A 12,095-nucleotide genomic window follows, 5' to 3' on the forward strand; every position below is an offset into this window, starting at 1 on the left:
GTATTCATTGTCTTGTATACAGTACTTGGCTACATCACTAGGTGTATTGTGGATGTAAAACTCTTACCACATTCCCTGTCCATATGATCTCTCCATAAAAAAAACTCCTTTCACAACTTTACTTGGCTGATGAAGTGTGATAATTAACACACCAACTAACAGTTGTGAGATCAAGTGAAGTGAATAATTACCGTTTATTCTCAAAAGTATAAATTGTGTCATAAAAATCTGTTAAGTTATCCCTTGCTGGTGTTTTGAAATTCAACATGTTTAGTAAAGTTAACATGTCTGCACCAAAGGAAAGTGCAGTGTTTGTTGTGAGTTAGAACTGGAAAGATTCTATCGTACTCATAATAAAACTCACGGCTTTATCATTTGTAAGTTTACTATGGGTGTCCCCACCTAAACTGTTTACCTTCCCAAACTGTTTGGTAAGGACTTAGATGTATGTCGGTTATTGAGTCAGGAGCCAATGAGCAGTGTAAATAATAACTGTTGTAAAGGTGTGTAAAGGTCTGTACTGGGCAGTGATGCAATGAAGAACTCCAATTACACCAAAAAAACCCTCAGATGCTTAGGACATCACAAACTAAAAGGTGGTGGTTCTGTTTTCAATATTAAACCTAATCCACAGTTGGGACAATGTCCATCAGAATGCTGATAACTATTTAAAAATGAATGAATATGATTAATCTGAGGTGTATAACTAAGCAGTAAACAAATTAAAATATTTTTTTGTTGAGAATTTACTCATGTCCGATCAAGTTCAGAATTCCCAGCACATTCCCACTGCCAAAATCAAGATTTCACTGTTTATAGGGTTGCACTGTCATCTGGCTATCCTTGATAGCTACAATCAGCAGCAAAGTGGCTGGGAATTAATACCAGTACCATTAACCTTTTACTGCCTAAATTCTTAAAATGCATGAAAACAAATTTTGCACCTTTTTTTGGCAGAAGTCCAAACGTCTTGAAAGTGCTTATGGTGCTTTTTGGTGATTTTCATTTCCATATACAGTACAGTACAGTACAGGTATATTTTAAGAAGTAATTACTATAGAGGATCAGTTTGTCCACTTGGGCATGGGAAGGATTGGCTGCACCATGTTTTTTACCACAAGTTTAGCACAAATAAGGAAAGTTTAACTAGACTTTCCTTAATTTGTAACCAGCTTTAATTAATATTTCTATTTTTTTGTAAAAACTGTACATTAAACTCTTGTCATTAATACTGTACAGGTATTCCCCACGTTACGGAAACTCAGATTGTGGAAAATCGCCCATGCGAGATTTTTAATTTATGACCACTAAATTCGGGATATGGCCTGCAAAGTCAACCTTACGGAAATGGGGCAAATTTTCAAAAGTTTCTAGAAAAAAATGATGTTATAGAAGAAATAAATAAATATTAAAATTTATTTGGTGTGGATTTCTTGGTGTTTGCTACCACCAAGCTTGGGTATGCAGTTTGTGTGTGTGTATGTTCACTGGATTTCTGGACCCCAGCTCTTGGGTTTAACACTTGTATACATATCTTATTCAAGACTGTCCTGTGTATTCCCCTTCTTCAAGATGAGTGGAAAGAGGCCATCAAGCGCAAGTGAAAGCAGTGGTGCTAAAAGAGCCTGTAAAGGAATTATGTTGGATATAAAACTTGATGTTTAATGGAGGTTTGATGTGGGAGAAAAACTCCCATTGCACCACCTCACCTCACACAGCATTGAACATAATTTTTAGTAAGTTAAATTAAAATATTTTGTGTATTTATTGTCATATATAAAATAATCAGTGTACGGTATCTCAAAAATGTATCTATCCACACTGTATGAAACATGTATAAACACTATGAGACCACGGATGATAGATATTTGGATAGGCATTTACTTTGGTGTACTGTATAGTTTAACATAAGTAATGCAATGTGTCTATTTCTGTGTAGTGTAATTTATATGATGTTCAGTTACCAAGTGTAGTAGGACCAGTATGCCACAAAGCCATGCATACCAACCCTCCTGGGACATGAGTTGAATGTAGCATTTTGGAAGTCATTGGATCCATCCTGGCAGATACTTTTTTAAGATCCTGTACATTATGTGCTAAAAAGTGTGTATTTGTATTCATAAGTGTGCTTTTATTACTTGTTTTTTATATATGTCAGTGGGAAAATGGGGTTAATGTTAGGGTCAACATTTCAAGGATGCATCCCTTCCTTAACCTGGGGGATTACTGTACCTGAAAGGCAAGCAGTGAAATAAATTGTACATTGAACATAAATATTAAACCTCCTTTTAAATTACTAAAAGAAAACCAATAAAACAAATTGTACGGACACTGAACAAAAGCAACAATTCTTATTAAAGATTACTGAAAGAAATCTAAACAAATATTCTGGTAATTTGTTACTAATTACTAACAGAAAACCAGTGAAAATTTAACGTTATTTATAAGGTACTGTACAAAAGTCCCACACAATCTGAAAATTTTATTCTAACATCTCTTTCATTGATCCTCACTTATCCTAAAGATGGTCAGATAAAAAAATTCTAATAAATTAAAATCAGATCACCACCTCACCCCGTGGTGAACCCTGATAGCTTTCCGATAAGGTATTGACTACAGTATATATATTGTATTTGGTTTAACAATTACCGTACAATAGTTAGGTATTTATTTTTTTCATGAACCAATTTAATATTTAGGTACAGCGCCCTTTTTGTCATTGGGAAATGGAACCATTTGGATAATGAGGGATACCAGTATTTTCATGCTAAAAAGGTATGGAAAAGTACAAAACAATTGTGTTTTGTCATTTAGGCACAAGTTCACCTTACACTTTACATAAGACATTTCTTTTACCTTTGTAACCTGGCCTTTTGCACATTATTTTTATATCTTCTACATTAGGCCAGTGGTCAACTCCATCAGATTGGATAGGTTTATCAGGAAGGATTGAGCTGATTTTCCCACCTTAGGCTTCTTGACACTATTGTGGAAGGGATTTTTTCTTTAGATCTCCAGATCATTTTCACCAAGGAAAATACAGTTTTGATTTTCAAGAATGTCTAATCTTAGCAACTGAAAGTTGTATGGATCCCATCTATATAGGAGCCAGCTGTTCACTTAACCATGTCAATCATGTGGAAATGAGAATGGTAGTGTTTTTTATCTTATATTTATTCTATAAAAAGCTATTAGGCATTCTGCAAGTCACCTCCTCCCATTAACTCATACTGGCTGATAATGTCAGGGTATTGAACTTCACATGTACAGTCTCGTTCAAGATTCTTCGAACACTGCTGGAAACAGCTGGCAACTCAAGGCCGTTTGTTTACTATAGTAAGTAGTAAAAATTATGAATGAATGTAAAAGTGATCGGTGATTGGTTACTTAGTTCCCCGTTGCTTAATTAATGGTTGAGTATTGTTGTTTCGTATCATATTATACTACGTACTATAGTAAACAAACAGCCTTGAGTTGCCAGCTGTCTCCAGTAGTGTTCAAAGAATCTTGAACGAGACTGTACAAAGGAGCTTGTAGTCTTATGTGGATACTGGTCTGAGAGGGTTTCTGTGGCAAATGTTGACACAATATGCACACTTTTGTTGTCATTCACTTGACATATGGAACTTCTGTATCTGAACCTGTACTTTTTACTTCTGAGCCTCTACCTTTTCTCAATAGCACTTTATCAACATCCTTTCCTTTTTTACTCTTGGTTAAAGGTGGGACAAACACATTCCCACAACACCAAGATGTCTGATAAAAGTCAAGGAGATGAACCAGCTATAATAAAATTTAGTACTGTACATTGTTGAAACACCTTCAGGTCTAGCACTCCAGGATCATCCACAAAGTCTAATCTTCCCTGTGTAAGGCAAGAAATCATGTCGTATACTTACTCTCTGCCAAAAGAATCAGTTTGCAGCCCCATTTGTGAGGCTTACCAGGTATGTACTGCTTTATTGAACTGTGTCCTTTGAAAGGTACTATTAGTTTATTAATGCATATATTTTGTGTCAGGAATCTGCTCCTCCTACTGAACCTATGCACTTTCCTATAATCTCCACTCGTAGGGTTGCTGGTGTGTTATCCAGGATGGGTGTGTGTAAAGCTCATGGACCGGATGGAATTACCCCCTCGCGTTCTGAGGGAGTGTGCTGAAGTTCTGGTCCCTGTGCTTGCTTGCCTCTTCCGCCTTTGCCTCAAAACCCAAATTTGTCCTCTAGTTGTGTAAGTTGACTTTTGTTGATAAATAAAACTGTTACTGTACTGTATACTTACAGGTATATACGTTCTTCTGCCTCTATATAATAGTTGTTCATGTTAATAATTTTTTCTTGTTCTACCTATATGTTTATTTTTAATCTTCCTTGATGTTTCGAGAGGTTCTGTATGTTAACTATATTTTACGACATTCTATACAGTCATTCGGTTTGAATTTCCTTATTGTGCCTTTAAGTTAACGATCAATGCTATGATGGAATTTGGGGTACCTTCCCACACCTCTCTCCACTGTGCTCGTCTGCATGTTGGTCGAGACATTAACTCAACATTTTCTCTTATACCTCACATTTATGACCAAAACTGCATGGAGTTTAAGCCATCATTACACTTGTTAACGATTTTTGCCACATACACCACTACACACTCACGAACACATGCTTACACCTCTACACACACACACACACACACTCACTTTGCCTTCATGAGTCTCACCTGGGATCTCTAACTCTTTCATCATGAAAAACTCTCCTCTGCCCACGTTTTATCCCTCATTTAAGACATATACACCTTCTAACATGAGGTACAACTTGAAACATACAACTCAAAACATGAAAGCAAAGATGTCTCTTACATACTGCAAGTCAACTTCAACTCCAATGTTGTACAGTATATAGAACAACTTGACCCGTCACGGTGTTGTTGTTGTCACTACTTTCTAAGTAGAAAGTTAATTGGTCAGTAAAATTACATATTTATGATATAATAATGTATACAAAACAATAGTACTGATATCAGAAATAATAATAATAATAGCAGAAACCCACTTTTACAGCAGTAAAAAATAATTAATGAATGGCAAAGAATAAATGGGAATGTATATTCACGGTGGCCTCCCTGTGTGTATTGTAACGAGAAAAGTTTCAAAAAGTGAAAGTAATAATTACTTTCACTTAGCACAACTATTGTGACAATGGACAAGAAAAATGAATTATTCCTTAATGCTAGATTGTTGATGTAACCTCATAAGGTAAGTTTCAGGCATAATTAATTTACAAGTGACATTAATAAATTCTGTTTGATGTCTTATATACTGTATATACCAATGAATTAAATTATATATATATATATATATATATATATATATATATATATATATATATATATATATATAATATATATATATACTATATATATATATATATATATATATATATATATATATATATATATATATATATATATATATATATATATATATATATATATATATATTTCATGTAAATCCACAATGAAAACGTGGATAAGATAAATCTTGATAATCAATTTTATTGTTTTATTCAAGACATCTTCAGTTGCCTCTGAAGATGTCTTGAATAAAGACGAAAGCTAAGGTACTCCGTTGTTTCCATTTTCCCGTGTGATTTTATAAGATATATATATATATATATATATATATATATATATATATATATATATATATATATATATATATATATATATATATACACAGTAAAACCTCGATTAACCGACTTTCGGATTAACCGTCAATCCCGAATCCCTATTTTTTTTCCCACGGGGATTAGCCCACCCGGGCACAGGTCACTGACCCATATCGGGGCCTGGGGGGCGATAATGCTAATAATAATAGTAATAAAGAACCACAAAGAAATGCAAAAGTGAAAAAAAAAAATCAAAGAGTGAGAAACAATGTACCTGTATGTATGTTGTGTTGTCAATAGTAAGAGAAACAATTGAGACCCTGCAACTGTGTGTAAATGAGGCAGAAAGTCAGATCAGCAACCTGGGACGTGGTCACAATTTTTGTGATGACATGTTCTTTGACTTTTCAATTTTATATTCACGGTTTCTGTGCTGGTTCATATTTATTTACTAAAGTGGTTAATGTTTTAAAGCAAATTCTATTGAAATATGAATGGCAAATGAACAAAAATGAATAGAGGGACTTAAATGAGGTAGGTTAGGGAAAGGTACTTTGAAAAGGTATGTTTTATTTCCGTAGACGTTTTGTACTATTAACCGACCTTTTCGATTATTCGTCGGCCCCTTCTCCCATATGTGGTCGGTCTTATATACTGTATATACCAATGAATTAACTTTCTTATATATATATATATATATATATATATATATATATATATATATATATATATATATATATTACTGTTACCTTTTTTTCACTGATAATGGACATAATGCACTAATATTAACTATGGGAGTGACGCCTGATAGGGAAACGTAACATGATTACCTTCACATAGGGAGGTGAGGGTGTGGGGGAGGGACGTCTCGGTCATTTCTCACATAGAAAATGACAGTGGAGAACTACATGCTTGTTGTGATGATGATGATGAGAGAGAGAGAGAGAGTAGTATTCCAATGTCTTACGCAACAGATTCTCACAGTGACTTTCTTACAGAGATAAAACAATCAATTCTCCACAGTTTAAAACACAGAAAAAATAAAAATAAAAAAGCTTTACATGAAACGCAGCAGATTAACGCCGAGGGAATTATGTTCTCCAAACTGCTTCATCAGCTCGTAACAATGAAACATTAAGACCTCACCACGATAACTGTTCCGGGGAATGGAAGTTAAAATGTGTGAATGGCGGTGCTAGGTTTTTTAGTTTAACAAATTTATTGACTAAGCTTGGAGTGGTGAATGTATCTGTGGTGTACAGCGGTGAACGTATATATGTGTGTGTGGTGAACGTATCTGGACGTTGGACGTAACTGGACAATGGACGCATCCGTGGGGTGAACAGCGGTGAACTTACAGTATGTGGACAGTGCTGAATGTTGAAAATATCTTTGCGTTTCTGGAGAGTGAACATATTTAAGCGGTGGTGGGTGGTGAAATTAACTGCATAATGAACTTATTCGTGCGTTAAACGGGGGTGAACCTTACTGTTGCTATTTTACTGTTGTTGCTGTTCTGTCAGAGAGTGTTGTGACGGCACCGAGTGAGACCTCTTTCAAGACCAGACTTGACCAACACTGGAGCAGGTTCAGATACATTGAGGAACCAGTTCATGCCCAGTACTTGCCAACAGTGCATAACAGAGACGTGACTGATCGCTCAATTGGCTAACGAGCCGATCAGTGGCGAAGAGGATAAAGGTAAAAAGTAAAAGTACTACTACTGCTGTTACCACTGCTCTGCTGCTGATGATACTGCTGTGTTGACGGAAATCAGCTTTTCACAGGTGAATGAAAAGGAGCGGAAGGAACTAATTGGAGAGAGAGAGAGAGAAGTACAATGTCGACATGTTGGAATCAGAAGTGTGAGTTACTTAAACCCTCACTGTCTGTATGTATATCAGCGTGGGTGTCTGTCTTGTCTTGACTCACCCCTCGACCGTGACAAAACGGGCGTGTACTAACCGCATATAATTATGAGGTAAAGTTATCATCATCACCGTCTACCTTCACTCACGTCTGTCTATTAGTTTTACTGAATAAAATTGTACACAACTGAAGCTGCTATGCTGCGTCTTGTACACACCTGAAACTGCTATGCTGTGTCATACACAACTGAAGCTGCTATGCTGTGTCTTGTACACACCTGAAGCTGCTATGCTATGTCTTGTACACAGCTGAAGCTGCTACACTGCATATTGCGTTACGCTGTGAACTTATACAGTATTATCTGATGAGAGATACTGAGAAAATATATGGCAGTAAAGCAGTGGCGGCGCCAAGGGTTGGCTTGGGGGGCTGCAGCCTCCCGATTATCTCCAACAGCCCCCCAAAAGCCACCCCAAAATTCATGGCAGGGTATCTGGCAAGATGCAGTTCATTTGTGTGAAGCAGCTGGTATTGATGTTCAACAAGAAAAAGTGCGACAACGATCTCAGCCACACCATTTACAAGAGTTTGTTGTTGGTTCTCAACTTGGATACCGTCAGAAAATGACTACTTCTCATTTATTTTGTACACATGCTTACTCTCCTGTCATAGACAAGTTAGTCAACGAATTAAACAGACGATTTTCAAACAATTCGTGTAGCATACTGAAGGGTTCATCAGCGTTGAATCATCAAGATGCTTCATTAAAAGAGTAATCTTGTATTCTGAAAATGGCATTTCACTATGGTAGCAAAAAGGAAAATTTAAGTGTTGAGCTTCATCAAGTACGACGTCTTGAGAAAAAACAACAGGGTCATACTGTACTATCACTTCTCCACTTGAGTTTACTACTTTGCTCAAACCATACCGTGATGCTTTCATAGATCTGTATAAGCTGGTGTGCATCAGTGTGATTTTGCCAGTTAATTCTGCAGCATGTGAACACAGTTTTTCCTGTCTGCGACTGACAAAAACTTACTTGAGGAACAGCAGTAGTGATGGCAGAACAGATGTTGCAGTTATATCTATAAATTCGAAAAGAGCCAAGATGCTGAAGGATGAAGATATCATATCCTCATTATTTTGATGGCTTGCATATTGATGTAATATCATTATGTAATTCTTGTTCTTATTCTTTTGTATGTACAATTGCATTGTTTCTCAATCTTATGTAAAGTGTGAATAAATGCATCTTCAGAAAACTGCTATTTTTATTGATATGTAATATACATTCTAAGTAAAAAGAGTGCGCTTGCTCTGCAAACGCAGCTTCGAGACAAGTCCCCAAGCTCCCTCTTCCAACCAGATTGCCACCCGTAAGCCCCTCCTATATAGAAATTCTGGAGCCGCTGCTACAGTAAAGTGTGTGAGAGGCGTGACCCGTCGGGGTGTGTCGTGTGTTAGCAGAAGACATTACTGTTAACATGATAATCTTCAACTGGGTGACGCACACACTCCTCCACACACATACACTCACTGGCATAACAGGTTTACATGTGCACATGCTGGATTATACACACAAACACCCACACAGGCTTACACACAATATGTACAACTACTTCTACACACATACACAGCAACACATGCACCCCAACACATGTACACATACACATACACAGCAACACATACTGTACACCCCAACACATACATACATACACAGCAACACATACACCCCAACACATACACACATACACAGCAACACATACACCCACACACACACTTGTCAACCCTCAGTGAGATAAGACGTGCCTGAAGGCGCTCTCGGTTTTAGCAGCCAGGCCGAATCTGTTTGGCCCTGCCCACTCCCCCTGCTATACCCCAACGCCCTACCAGCCTTACTACACCAGGATCGATTCAGCAAAACATTCTAGTGATTAGTGAACGAATGATTACGGAGCAGTGTTCCTATAGTGCACTTAAGGAACTTTCTCGGCAAAACATTCTAGCCATCAGTGCAATAAGTGATTACCATACAGTGCTCGATAGTGCACCCCAAGGAAAAGTCAGACAGTGGGCACTTTATCGGTCAACTTTAAAGTGCCAGTGACAAGGACCACCGCGGTGTTTACATATATCGTGAAAACTGTGTCGGCGACCCCAAGCACCGAGGACAAAGTCCACGGTCTTTACAACTGACAAACATTAACAGATGTCTACCAGTGTCAGTGTCCCTCAAAGTGCCGCCAGTGACGAACACTTCCGTCCGCCCTCAACAGATTTCAACCGATGGCCACCAATCACTTACTCCCGACGCACTCTGTATCATCTAAAGCGTGGGAACGGTTATCCTGATGGGAGTGTTATCGCGCTACTCAAGTCACTGAAAATATTCCACGCGCGGAGCCGTAGACAAGGCCGTCATGCACATAAGCCCATTAGAACCGTAACCTCCACTAGGAAACCGGAGAAACCCACCCCTGACAGACCATACCACCACACTGAAGTTCCACGGATATGGTATGATCTCCCGTCTTTACTGCTATCCAACGTCACTTCCCTAGCTAACAAGTTCGACGAGCTGGCAACTACAGTCAGGTCAACCGCCGCGCGCGTGGTTGCCATATGTGAGACTTGGCAAATTGTACCTGAAACGTGTCATATTGAGGGATATCAACTCTTTCATCACCTTCGTTCACAAAGACGCGGAGGGGGCGTTGCCCTCTTCTGTCAAGATGACCTACGCCCGTCACGCCTGGATGTTCAAGTCCCAGCAGATGTGGAAGCATTATGGGTACGTGTCGTGCTGCGGGCACACCCACGCAACACTGCTTCCATTATAATCTGTATGGTATACCATCCGCCTCGATCACCCACCAGAGACACTCTTATCAATCATCTCATTACCACCTCAGACCACCTCAGAGTTAGGTACCCATGTGCCAAGTTAGTATTATGTGGGGATTTAAATGAAATTGACACCACTGATATCCAGGACCAGCTATCACTATCACAAGTCGTGACCTTCCCCACACACGGTCAAAACACCCTTGACCTTATCTTAACTGACTTAGCGGACCAGTACCAACCACCTCAACCACTGCCTCCTGTCGGGTGTAGCACACACTTATCAGTGCTCTGGTCCCCTGCTGCCACTCCCACTCAAGTACAGAGACCCTACATCAAGACCTACAGGCCGATTACTGACTCTGCAGTACGCCTCTTTGGACAGTGGATAGTTCACTATCCCTGGACTGAAGTACTCAGCGTAGATGACGTGGAAACCAAATGGATAAATTATACCAACACCACCACCGAAGCTCACCACCACTTCACCACTTCTTCCCCGAGAAGTCCGTCAGATCTCACCCAGCTGACTTGCCCTGGATCACACCTCGGATCAAAAGACTTATGCAACAGAGAGACAGAGCCTTTCATCTCAATGACCACATCCGCTACAGGTCACTTCGCAACAGAGTCATCCGCGAAATACGCACTGCAAAGAAGTCCCACTACCCAACCAAATTACAACACCTGAAGCAGACCAACATCAGTCAATGGTATGGTAAGCTTAAAGAACTCTGTGGACTAAACAATATGACACACCCCCTCCCCTTCCTTAGCCACCTCACTAATGTTGACGCAGCTGAGCAAACAAATAACCATTTCGCTACTATATGCAAGACGCTCCCACGGCTTGACACAACCACTCTCCCTGCTTACCTACCAGCCCCCCTTCCCACTGACTTAGTAGAGGAATTTGACGTAGCAAAACGCCTGGACAAACTAAAATTAAAACGCTCTACCACCCCCATTGACTTACCAATGAAACTATTCAAGGAGTTCTCCCCGGAGCTTGCTAAACCCCTCTGCCCCATCATCAATGCTTCTCTCAGTCAAGCCAGATGCCAAGCTGACTGGAAGACCTCTTATGTATCACCAGTGCCCAAGTCAACCAGCCCACAATCCTTAAATCAGCTACGACCGCGCAATGCCCCAATACCCAGCCTAATCGCAGTTTTGTGAAGCAGCTGGGCTATGCTGATATTGCGGGGTCGTAGACCCTCAGCGGTTGGCGACATCGAAAACTTCGCCACCACTCACTGTCTTGTCAGCTTTCACCGATTACATATACCGCCATCTCGAGGGCAAAAACGTCTGTAGCTGTCGCCTTCATTGATTTCTCGGCGTTCATTTCGGTCGACCACAATATGTCGACGAGCCTTTAATGACCTCGGGCTGAATCTCATACCATAACCCGGGGCTTCCTCAGTGACCGACGCCAAGCTGTACGCTTCCGGGGGCTGTCTCCACCTTTCAGTCACTCACCTGTGGCGTCCCCAAGGCACCAGATGGGTTCCTCACCGCTGCTTTATGCTCATCAATGATGCCCTAAGAGAAACCCCTGCTCGCTGGAAATATGTCGACGACTCCACCATTGGGATCAGCATCAACAATTCTGCTCCCAACTATACCGCCCTTCAGGATTTATTGAACAGTCTCCAAAACTGGGCCACCAACAACCATGTCACCATCAACCATACCAAGACCATGGTTATGCACATC

General features: G+C 39.6%; 1 long non-coding RNA gene across 1 annotated transcript; it reads left to right on the forward strand.

The window, feature by feature from the left end:
• The first annotated feature begins 3,453 nt into the window (after positions 1-3,453).
• On the forward strand, positions 3,454-4,274 carry LOC121865314. Its single transcript, XR_006088742.1, has 2 exons — positions 3,454-3,947; positions 4,074-4,274. It is a non-coding gene; the product is annotated as an uncharacterized LOC121865314 (long non-coding RNA).
• Positions 4,275-12,095: the final 7,821 nt, after the last annotated feature.

Source organism: Homarus americanus, unplaced genomic scaffold (genome assembly GCF_018991925.1).
Source record: "Homarus americanus isolate GMGI-L3 unplaced genomic scaffold, GMGI_Hamer_2.0 scaffold43002, whole genome shotgun sequence".
NCBI lineage: Eukaryota > Metazoa > Arthropoda > Malacostraca > Decapoda > Nephropidae > Homarus > Homarus americanus.